Source organism: Petaurus breviceps, unplaced genomic scaffold, assembly GCF_028583685.1.
Source record: "Petaurus breviceps papuanus isolate PSGF00001 unplaced genomic scaffold, PetGlider_PUasm1.0 90808, whole genome shotgun sequence".
Classification (NCBI taxonomy): Eukaryota; Metazoa; Chordata; class Mammalia; order Diprotodontia; family Petauridae; genus Petaurus; species Petaurus breviceps.
Genome location: NW_027187349.1, coordinates 16,032,685 through 16,044,928, shown reverse-complemented (window position 1 = coordinate 16,044,928; position 12,244 = coordinate 16,032,685).

The following is a 12,244-nucleotide window of genomic DNA, read 5'->3' as shown; positions in this document are numbered from 1 at the left end:
AGAGAGAGAGAGAGAGAGAGAGAGAGAGAGAGAGAGAGATGAAGCTATGTGGCTAGTTATTTTCCCTTTCTGGGCCTCAGTTACTCAAATATAAAATGAGGTAGCTGAAACAAGTAACTTTTAAACCCACTTGCATCTCTAAGCCTACATTCCTAGCCAAGTTATATACACTTGCCCCTACTTCCTTACTTGTCAGCTCTTTGCAATCTGAGTTTGGTTCCTGGGAACAGAAAAAAAACCTCAGTGAACTCAGAAACTCAGTGAAAATTGTTCCATAAAAGGTCACCAATGATCCCTCTTAGTCATCATCTTTCAAACTTCTCTTCTGTGTTTGAAACTGCTGCCCTCGTCTGCTTTGTGGAGATTCTCTTCTCCTTGGGATTTTTGTGACATTGCTCTGTCGTGGTTCTCTTTCTAAATGAAGAATTAATCCTTCTCACACAGAACCTGTGAGGGTTCAACATCCATATTCCACCACCCTATTGTGGGTACACCACGGACTGTGTCCTACACTTTTTCTTGGTGAACTGATTGGTTTCCAAGGATTCAACTAGCGTCTCTATGCAGATGACTCTGAAATCTATCTAACCTTACCTTCTGTTCTGGATTTCCGACTGTCTCATTGGCATTGCCCACCACCTGAGTTACGCATAAGTATCTCAAACTCAACTTGGCTGAAACCCAATTCATTATCTTTCCCACTAGACCAAGGGTCCTTAAGCTGGTACTGTAAACTTTTTTTAATCTTTTAATCATTGTATTTTAGTATAATTGGTTTCCTTTGTAATCCCATGTGTTTTATTTTATACATTTAAAAGACATTATTCTGAGAAAGAGTCCATAGGCTGAAGTCCAGATAGCAAAGTAAGTCTGTAACACATACACAAAAAAGTTAAGAGCTTCCTTCCCCTAACTTAGAAAGCACCTCTAGCCTCCAAGTAACCCAGATTTATGACCTTGGTAACCTCCCCATATATCCAATCAGTTAGCAAATTTTAACATATCCATCTCCAAAACATCTCTTGAATCTTTTCCTTTCTCTCTACTCATATGGTTACCACATTAGTTCAGGCCCTTATCATTTCTCCCCTTGAGTATTACAATAACTCCTGAATCAGTCTTCCCTGTTCAAATCCCTCTTCTCTTCAATCCTTCCTCCAAACAACTGCCAAAGTGATTTTCCTAAAGTGCAGGCCTGATTGTGCCACCCTCCTACACAACAAACTCCAATGGCTCTCTGTTACCTCCAGGATGAGCTATGTTGGGAATTTTAAATCCTTCACAGCCTGATGTGACCTACCTTTGCAATCTTTTTATATATGACTCTTTCCCACACTCTACAATCCAGTCAAACTAATCTTCACACAAGACCCTCCATCTCCCATCTCTTAAACTTTGTACTATTTGTTCCCTATGCTTAGAATGCTTCCTCATTTCTGCCTCTTGGAATCACTGAATTTCTTCCAAACACAGCTCAGGTATCACCCTCTACATGAAACTTGTTGCTATCCCCACATCTAGTGTCTTCCACAAAATCATCTTACATTTATTATGCATACACACATATTTTGCACATACGCTATTATGCATATTATATACACATACACACATAATTATATACATATATATATATAGTTATATACTTCTGTTTTTGGTTTCCCAAAAAGTCTTAGTGAGGTACTAACCCATTAAAACTTAAACTGCACTGAGACTTTTGAAACACCCTTTTTTAATAAGTAATCTCCACTAGTAGAATGTAAACCCCTTGAGGGTAGGGACTCCTTCATGTTTGCTTCTGCATCTCCAGTGCAAAATGACTGGTGTGTATTAGATGCTTAATAAATGCTGATTGATTGATTGATTGATTGACTGAAAAGACTCCCCACTGCCTTTAAGTTAAAATAACTCTCTCTTTGGCATTTAAAGCCCTTCACAATCTAATTCTAGTTTACTGTTCTACACTATTTCCCCTTTATTCCCTCTCTTTGTATTCTATGTTCCAGGGGAACTGGTCTTATCATTTCCAGTACACAATATTCTGTCCCAGTATACAACATTCCCAGTACATAAGCTACATACTTTTGGACAAGCTATATATGGTCATTTGTCCTGTTGAGGGTTAGGGGTGCTGGGACCCCAAAATAGCTACGTGCAGGTTCTGCCTCGAATGAATCCAACCCAAGCCTTCTCTCAGCCAAAAACAAGGTTTATTAGAACACTGATAGAAGGTGGGCATGAGTTTAAAAATCTGCTATATTGGCTAGACTCTTAAGGAATCTGAGCATTTTAATGGAGGCAAGATAGATCTTATATACAGAAGACTGTGGGAAGAGAGAAGGGGTCTAGACGGAATTAAGGGAATGGTGGTCTAGGGTGGGGTCAGCTACAGACAATGAAAAGGCAGTTAATTAACTGGTAAGGTATGATTGCCCTATCTGAACTCCAGGGACCTGGGCCACATGGGAAAGAAAGTTCAGGTGCTCTTCCTTTTTGGGGTCCAGATCCCAAAGACATGGCCTTTTTCTTTTGAGGGTTCAGATCCCATCCCCATCAGTCTTATTTATTCATTGTTCACTCATTTGTTCTTACTAAACATTGTTCCTGACCTAAAAAAAATTTTTTTTTGCAAAGTGAAAATAACATATTGGTATAAAAGTCAAGAACCAGGTTCAAATTCCTCTGCTAACACAAGCTGTGAGATTGATTGGTTGTGGAGGGAAGATACGAAGATACCGGACCTGTGGTTTCACTGGTATGGTGAACTCTCAGTGCGGAATCTCCCTCTCTCAAAGCTGATTCGTACCTGTTCTGCAGCTTATAGTATTAGCACTTGGGACACTGAAAAGTTAAATGACTTGCTCAGGGTCATTTAGTCAGTATATGTCAGCAGCAAGACTTAAACAGAGGCTTTCTGGACCACAAGACCAATTCCATTCATTATGCCACACTGCTCCTCTTATCTCAGATGTGACCAGGTCAGTCATTTTATCTAGGTGAGCCTCAATATCCTTATCTGTAAAAAGAAAATAAGATTACTTGCATGAGCTACTTGACAGGATTTTTGGATCAGATGAGATCCTGTAAGTGAAAGCACTTTGTAAGCCAGCAGCAGCAGCTCTACCAATGGCGTGAAGGTCTAAGCTGAAACTCTCTACAAGTTCATAATTAGGGACTGCCCTGAAAATCATTTTTTTCCATTGTTGATTTTCTCAGAGGGGAAGGAAGGAAATCCAAAAGGAAATTTCTAAGCAGGCTGATGAAAACATTAAATAACAGAAGATCCCCAAACCCATGGGGTCTTTTAAACAATTGCCCTGGTGACAATTCAAAGACTCTTACTCTTCTGTCCTGTATCTGGTAAAAACAGAGAGATCTCACTCAGAAAAATCCACCTACTTTGTAAAGGCAAAAAAATAAAATAATAATCAGCAAAGTGGGGCTGGGGAAAGTGCGTCCTAAAAATATCCAACATTGCTTTGGTTTGGGGGAAGGGGAGAGGGAGAGGGATGAAGACAGAGAAGGCAGATACAAAAGAAAGACATTTATCTTCGAATAGCAGCACTTAAATGCTAAGCCCCAGCTAGGCAGGTGTTTCCATTCCTTGATGAGCAGGTGCAGCCGAAGTGGCTACAGGGACTGGCCATGCCTTCCAGCCAGATTAGAGCATTCAATCAGGGAAAGAAAAGGAATGCGCAAAGCCATCAGGGGATCGACTCTAACACTGGGCCGGTCTCAAGAAGGCCACTGCTTTATAAAGACCCCAAGGCCACAATAATCAGGGCTCCACTTCGGTCAGCTTTGCATCTGCCTCTATACCTTTATTGACTTGGGAAAAGAAAATGAGAGAGATGGAGACAGAGAGATACAGAGACAGAGAGAGACAGAGAAACAGAGACAGAGACAGAAACAGAGAGAGACAGAGAGGGAGAGAGAGATCTAAATACATGTGTCTAAAGAGCTACAGGTGACTATGTATGTAATTTACATAGTAAGGTCTAAATTCTACAAAATAAAATTTTAAAAAACTTTCTGTCTGTTTTGATTTCATAGTGGTGGTGTGTTTTGTTTAATAGACAACAGAGAAAAGTTGGAATAAAGTTTTATTTAGGAAACTTCTAGGTATTCATCCCTCATGCAAATATGCCCAAAGATTAGATCTTGCTTGCTTGCTAAAAAAAATTCTTTCTGTTCTTTTTTCCTTGTCTTCAGTTAAAAAAAAAAAAAGCAAACAAATTCGTGTGTTTGCAAAACAAAAGGTTTCTCTATTATTTCTATTTCATTTTTATCTAGGTACATGTTATCTTATGGCTTAGACCATAAAACAAGTCACACAATAGACTTTCTTCTCCTATTGCCTTTATTCCCAATCCTTTGTTTTATCTGAGCTCACAAATACAGATGTCATTTTAATCCTGCCTGATAGAATCTTTAAAGAGTATAAACTGGTATTCCTTTTGGTGAAAAGCATCAGACAGAACTGAAAGCTAAACCACAAAATGTTTCACTTTTCACAACAGAGGGATTTCCTTGCCACAGCTGCAACTGAACGACTATCTGAATTAACTTGATCAGGCAATGGGAGGGAGCTCAGCAGACAAGAGGAATGAAAATTTAATTCAACTCAACAAACACTTATTAAGTGTCCACTATGTGCAACTGCTGGGTAGAAAAGCTTAAAATGTGGTTCAGGTGTGTCTTGTTTTAAGGGGAAAAAAAAACCCACTGAGCAAAAATCGAAATTTACAAACCCAATAAAAATTTGGAGACAATAATTTACATTATAAAAGACTTCCCAGAAAAGGTCATTTAAATTGTAAGCTTCCCTTGTGAATGCTAAATGATTCAATTTACATGCAACTTTTTAGAAATCTACTCTATGGTATACTCTAGAGTATTCCTTTAATAGCAAAAGCTGGAGAATGGGAAAAATCAAACTTTTTTTAAGACTATGTCTCCCAGTCTTACCCAGACTGGAAATACATGGAATACTCACTGTATGATCTCACTATTGGTCAGCATTAGAGTTTTTACCTGCCTATTTCCAGCATTTAGTTCACCCATTCCATCTCAGGCACCCTGCCCCACCCCTCACCATATTGGTGCAGGACTTAATGGGAACACCCAGTCCCCTTAGTCTACTGAAGTTTAAAAATCCATGGCTCAAGAGATCCACCAGGCTCAGCCTCTCCAACAGCTGTAATTATAGGCATTCACTCTCATACCTGGCACTGTTTTTTGTTTGTTTGTTTGTTTTTTTAAAGAAAACCCCAAAGATTAAATGATGTTCTGGATTGAGATAATGTTAATAACAAAACAAAAAGCAATTTGGCATAGTATTTTAAAGGCCTCAGAATCAGGAAGATTTAAAGGTTCAATCAAGTTCTGCCTTTGACAGATATTGTCTATGAGACTGTGGATAAGCCATAACTTCTCAGTGCCCCCAGGCAACTCTCTAAGATTATAAATTGCTAAACAGGTGCCAACTTTCATGGGTAGAGCGAGTCTACTCATTGAGAATTTGTTTTGCCACAAAACAAGATATGTGCAGTATAACTGAGTGTTGGGAAAGACCAATGTGGGCCAAAGTGAACAAAAAGTCTTTCTGGGAGGCAGACCTCAAGCTGGAGACCTTGAAGATGGTCCAAGGAGGGAGGAGGCTGAGCCAGGAGGAGAAAGGCTGCTCGATGCTGGGGCTGAGACTAGTGGATTGACAGGCACCAATCACACTCTAGCCTAAGCCGCCTAGACAGCTCTTTAGTTTCTGAGTATGCAGAGCACAAGTGCGGTGCAAAGTGCTGCAGGTGTTCTTCTCTATGCCTCATTGAGCACCCCCACTTTTTACCCCTGGATGTCCCCCTCCCTTCCCTAGGCACTGCCATAGGTGCCTGAAAGCAATCCCCTACACTTTCTACTTTGAGAGAGCTCTCCTTAGGTTGCTTTCCCCTAATATCAAGTACAGAGCTCTGTCCTAGGTTTTATCCTCGAGGATGGGCCCACTCACTCATCATGGATGTTCCAGTGGAAATGACCACTGTGGCATGAGCACAGCAAGGAGAAGGCAGTTCTTCCCCCAGCTCCTCATGACTTTGATTATGCTGCTGAGCTGGCTACAAGATACCTCCCTTGGCTGGGCCCTCCTGGTCTGGAAGGTAGAGAAAGCAAGTTCTGGGGAACCAAGTTCTCCCACCATTTTGCTTCCTGAATTTGGCAACAAATGTCTCTCCAGATGCATGATTCTATGGTATCTGTATTAGAAAAGTCCTTTCCCACTCTCTGCTCCTTCACCCCTCTCCCACATACAGAGGTGGGTCTTCTTGCCAAGGCAAAGCCCTCTATCTGTGCTCCTGATTTCATTCCATCTCATCCTCTCCAGGAGATTGCTCTATCGTCCCCATTCTCTCACCATTCTTTAATCTTTCCCTAATGGTTGGCTGCTTCTTTGTTTCTTATACTCATACATCTTCCCTCCTTAAAAAACTCCTTACCTGGTCTGTCCATCCCTGCTAGCAATCATCTGCAGCTCTCCTCCCTTTCCTGGTTGACCTCCTCGGTCTGCAGTCATTGCTTCTATTTCCTTTTCTCTCACTCTTCCAAATATGGCCCCTGCTCTCCTCTGCCATCACTGGAGTACAAGCCCTCAACACCTCAAGCCTTGATCATGGTGATAGCCTGCTGGTGTCTCTGCCTGCCTCATGTCTCTTCGACTTCAATCCATTCTCTCTTCAGCCATTAAAGTGCTTTCTATTGCCTTCAAGACCAAACACAAAATGCTGTTTGGCATTCAAAGCTCTTCATAACCTAGATCTCTCCTGCCTTTCTAGCCTTCTTACACCTTAGTCCCCAACACGTACCCTTAGAGCCAGTGACAGGCCAAAACAAGACACCCTATCTCTCCCAGTTCCAGGCATTTTCTCTGACTGTCCCTCATGCCTGGGATATTTCCCCTTCTCCTCTCTGATTACTGACCTCCCTGGTTTCCTTTAATTCCTCAACTAAAATCCCACCTTCTTCAGGAAGCCTTTCCTAACACCTGCAGTGCTTTCTCTCTCTTAATTATTTCCTATTTAACCTGTATATTTCTTACTTTCTATATTCTTGTTTGCATGCTGTCTCCGTTAGATTGCAAACTTCTTGAGGGCAGGGATGGTTTGCCTCATTTTGTATCCCCAGCACTTGGCACAATGCTTGGTACATAGTAGGCACTTGATAAATGTGAATTGATTTGAACTGAAATTGGACCCTCTTTCTGCAGCCTGGCTTCTGACCACATCTTTCAACTGAAATTGTTCTCTCCAAAGTTACTAATGAGCATTTAACTGTCAGATCCAAAGTTCTTTTTTCAGTCCTCATCCTTCTTGAGCTGTCTGCAGCTTTGATACTGTTGACCACTCTCTTCTTAATGTTCTCTTGTCTCTGCATTTTTGAGACATTGCTCTTTCCAGATTCTCCTTTTAACTGTCTGAAAACTCCTCCATTTCTTTTGCTTGACCTTTATCCACATCATGCCAGCTAACTGTGGGTATCTAACAAGCCTCCCCCATAGATTCTCTTGTCTTCTCTCTATATACTCTTTTTTTGGTAATCTGATCCATTTTCATGGATTCAATGATCATCTTTATGCATTTCATTCTCAGCTCTGTTTAAACCTTAACCTTGCTCCTGAACTCTGCTTCCACCTCACCAATTGCCTACTGTACATCTCAAACTGGATATCCCACAGCCATTGATGTGAAACTCAGAATATCCAAAACTTAATTTATTTTCTTTCCCCCAAACCTTCCCCTCTTCCCAAATTCCCAGTCACCTACCCCTACAATATAGGCATCCTTAACTCCTCAGTTACACTGATCAGAGATATCCAATCACAGTTGCCAAGTCCTGTTGTTTTTGCCTTCATATCTCTTCTCTGACACTACAATAATCCTGGTGCAGGTTCTCATCACCTTACACTTAGACTACAACAATAGCCTCCCTATCTAGCCCCTCCCCACTCCAGGACATCCTCCACTCAGGTGCCAAAACAATATTCTTAAAGAACAACTCTGACTTTATTACCCTACTACTCAATAAATTCCAGTGGTCCCCTATTTTTTGAGATCAAGTATAAAATCTACTATTTAGCTTTTAAACAACCTGGCTTCTTCCCCCCTTTCCATGATTTTTAAACTTTATTTCCTCCCATGTTCTCTATGACCCTGAACATTGGGCTATTTTCTCAAATGAGACATGACTCCTGACTGCATTTTCATTGACTGTCCTCAATACATAACTTTATCTCCTTGGTAAAAGTCTTGACACCATCCTCCAGCCCTTATGCATGTTTTGTTTCTAACATGGTTCCATTCCTAATGTTCATATGAACATTACAGTACATACCTATGGTAGACCCTTTCAAGCTTATATTGATCTGATCAGCCACAGTTATACCTTGACTCCAACATAGTGATGTCACTTTGGTCCTCCTAGAGTATGAGACAACCAACCAAACAACTCCTCTGAGCTAACGCTGTCTAGTTGGGAGATATTCTGAATGTAAGTGTCTGAATTGAAAATGAGATAATAATTATAAATCACTTAGCACAGTATGAGGAACATGGCAAGCACCATGTAAAATGTATTATGGTTATCTTCATTATCAGTCATTATTATTATTATTCCTTCCTTTATCTGAGATTAGTAAATTAATAAGTATGGTTCTTGCTTAAATATAAGCAAGGATGGTATAAATACTGTAGCCTCATTCTTGGAGAAACTGTACAGTTTGTTCCAATAAAAATGAAACATGTTGACTCCATTGAGCTCTTTGTACAAGTATGCTATTCCTGCTCTCTTCAACAATGAGTGGTTGAAATTCTCAGTCTGCGGTGAGAAGTCATTGAGTGCGTGCTTCATGACCAGCCTGTCTTTGAGTAGCATGGTCAGAATGAAGCCTAACATGGAATCCATGTCAATGAAAAATGCTTTTTCCACCACATTTGGCAACAATTGTTCCTTGGAGGGTTTTGGTTGAATATCCTTGGGATGGTTCCCGAGGTCGTCTTTTTTCACAAAGGAATCCTCCTAGATGTTTCTCTAGAGGTTGAATTAGTGAGCTAGTGTCTATGTGTTGTTCTGTAAGCACATAGTCCAGCCCACTTGTGCAAAGACAACACTCCTCTATGCTTGCTGAGTCTCTACCTCCATCTGCCCTTCTCTTTTGGTACCAGAGAGGGAGGGAGTCCCCAAAATCAAATAGCTCAGGGTCTGGTATGAAGGCTAAAGAGTCAGGGCTCCTGTGATAGTCACTGGGATTCCTCTTGTGCCATTTACATTTACTAGATAACCTCCAAGTTCTCATCCAGCTCGAAATCTGGGACCCTATAGATTTATGAACTCAATGTCTCCAAAACCAAACTCATCATCACATGACATCGTAAAAATTCAGAATTCAAAGGCGATTTCAAAGGCCATTTAGTTAAGCAATTAACTAAGATTCTTCTTTACTTCACCCCCTCCAACATCTGGTGATCCAATCTTCACTTGAAGATTTCTAGGGATGGGGAACTATAGGCATACAAGAACTCTCAAGAGTTAAATGTTAAATTTTCAGTACCTCAGAAATTGGCAAAAAACTATAAATCAGGGCTTGGTTTATTGTTTGTTTATTGTCCAGAAGACTTAAGAAAGTAATAAAGGAAATGTTAATAATACGGATTAAACTTAAAAATATTTTGTGTGTATATTCTTTTTTTTCCAGAGAGCTGGTTGTTAAACATTTACCATTCCCTGAGGGGAACCCACTACCTTCTGAGGTAGCTTATTCTACTTTTAGATAGTTCTGATTTTTGAAGGTTTTTTATACTATTATGTTTATTATACAATTATCTTTTTTATTATATTGTGTTATAGAAATGCTCATTTTGTTCCATAAATTTAAAATAAATTTTTTTTACAAAGGTTTTCCCTCACATCAATCTGAAACCTGCATCTCTTCAACTTCTCTTTGGAGCTCCTAGCTCTACTCTCTAAGGCTAAGAAGAAAACGGTTAATCCCTCATCTATGTGAAAGCCCTTCAACTACTTAAAGACAGTTACTTCATTCTCTCTATGTATTGTCTTCACTTGTAGATAATGGGAATGTTATAAATATAAGTAGCTTTCAATAAGACACTTGACAATGTCAAAATGTACCTTTGGCCAAGATAGAGAGATGTGGATTACATAATGTGTAATCAGATGGGTTCAGAAATGGGTTAAATAACTAAGACTAATAAGTGGCATCCAGGGAATCAGAAGGGAATTTCTACAAAATCACTAGGGTTACTACATGGCTCTCTGTTTTATTCTATTCCTTGTTCTATTCTATTCTTTCTTTTCTTCTATTCTTTTCATATTGTTATCAATAACTTGGACAAAAATATAAATGACATGCTTATCAAATTTGTGGTTGACATGGATCTGGAAAATATAACTAATACATTGAGTAATGGAGACAAGATGCAAAGGACCTCAGCAGGCTAGAACAATAGACTCAAGCCAACAAGATAAAAATTAATAGAACATATTTATAAAGTGCCAAGTGGTTACCTATTTTCATTAGCGGATGTAATTTCCTCATGGGGCAATCCCTCCACCGGTGAAATCACAGATCTAGGCAACAACAACAATAACAAAAATAGTCTTTTACCTGTATTTTAAAACCCACTGGAAAAGTATGGATTGAGGGAGATGCATCTAAATCACAAGTAATGTAAAAGAACCTGGGAGAACATGCTCAAAATCAATCAACAGTGCAATATGGCATCCAAAACAATTCATTTAAGATTAGAGTGCATTCAAAGAATTATAGTGTGCAGAATGAGAGAGATGATAGAATAATTTCACTATATTCTTCCCACATATTCTACCTCCTATCTGTGGTAACTTGTTCAACTTTGGTTGCCACATTTTAGGAAGTAGGTAGAAGTTGGAATAAATTTTGAAGAAGGCAACCAGGTTGATGAGGATCTTTGAAACTAAGCCACAAAGTAAGGAACTATGGTAATTCAACCTGAAAAAACAGGAGTTGGGTGAGATATGGTGGGATATCTAATAAGCGTCTTCAAATATTTGAAGGGTTATTATATAGAAGACTGGATCTTTTCTGGTTGACCCCAAAGGACAAAACAATGGTTAATAAGCAAAAGTTATAGGGAACTAGTTTTCTGCTCCATATAATGAACGTATCCTAAAAAGTAGAGCTGTCAAAAAGCAACATGTGCTACTTTGGGAAGTCACAAAGTCCTCATTACCACAGGTCTTAAAGAATGAATAGATGATAGAGGCTTAGATCAGGGGTTTATTAAACTGGACAATTTCTGAGTGTCCTCCCAATTCCAGAAGTCCATGATTCTAGGACCCTTAACAGTCCTAAGAGAGTGTTAAGAGAGGGCACCAAGAAAATCAAACTTAGAGGTAGTAAGGTATCCCGGAGCACATTTGCTAAGCATCCCTGCCTAGACCTCTTTATCCCTTAAGGGGGCGCTCTCTATAGGTAGTAAATGACTACAGCAATGTGTTCGGTGCCCTCTGCTGACCAGTACATGTCCTTGCAGCTTTGCAATTTTGAAGAAGCAGCTTTCCTAGATTTGATCCCATGGCAACTCTATGCTTAGAGGTAGAAAAGTACATGTGTGTGGTGTGAGCAATGTGTCTATGTGTATTTGCATATACATATAAGAATATGTTCCATGTATATGCATGAAGTAGTATGGTAGTTGAAAAAAAAAGCACTGAAATAGCCCTTGGATTCAGAGGACATGTATTCAGAGGACAGAGTAGTATTCAAATTCTGCCACAATTACTTACTACCTTGTGACCTTATGTAAGTCACCTAACCTATCTGGGTCTCAGTTTCCTTATCTGTAAATGGGGGAAAGATGTTGATCTAGTCAGCTTCCAAGATCCTTTCTTGTTCTAAATTTATGAGTCTCTTATCCTATTATATTTTTATATGTATATAGCAATGATGTTACTGATTGTGTTGAAATGGAACTACAGAAAAGTTGTCATTTGCACTTCCTGACTCGTACAGGTTAATAAATCTTAATCCTTAATCTTTTTGTTTCCTATGATGATCACTAGTTGTTTTATTTTGATTATTATAATTAATGGATCCAGTTACCAAGGAGCCAAAACTCATATTCATGAAGGAATTTTTAAAAGAAGTTTATTGGGGGAAGGGACTAGGAGACAGGATTGTAAAGCTGATACCATAAACTATGAA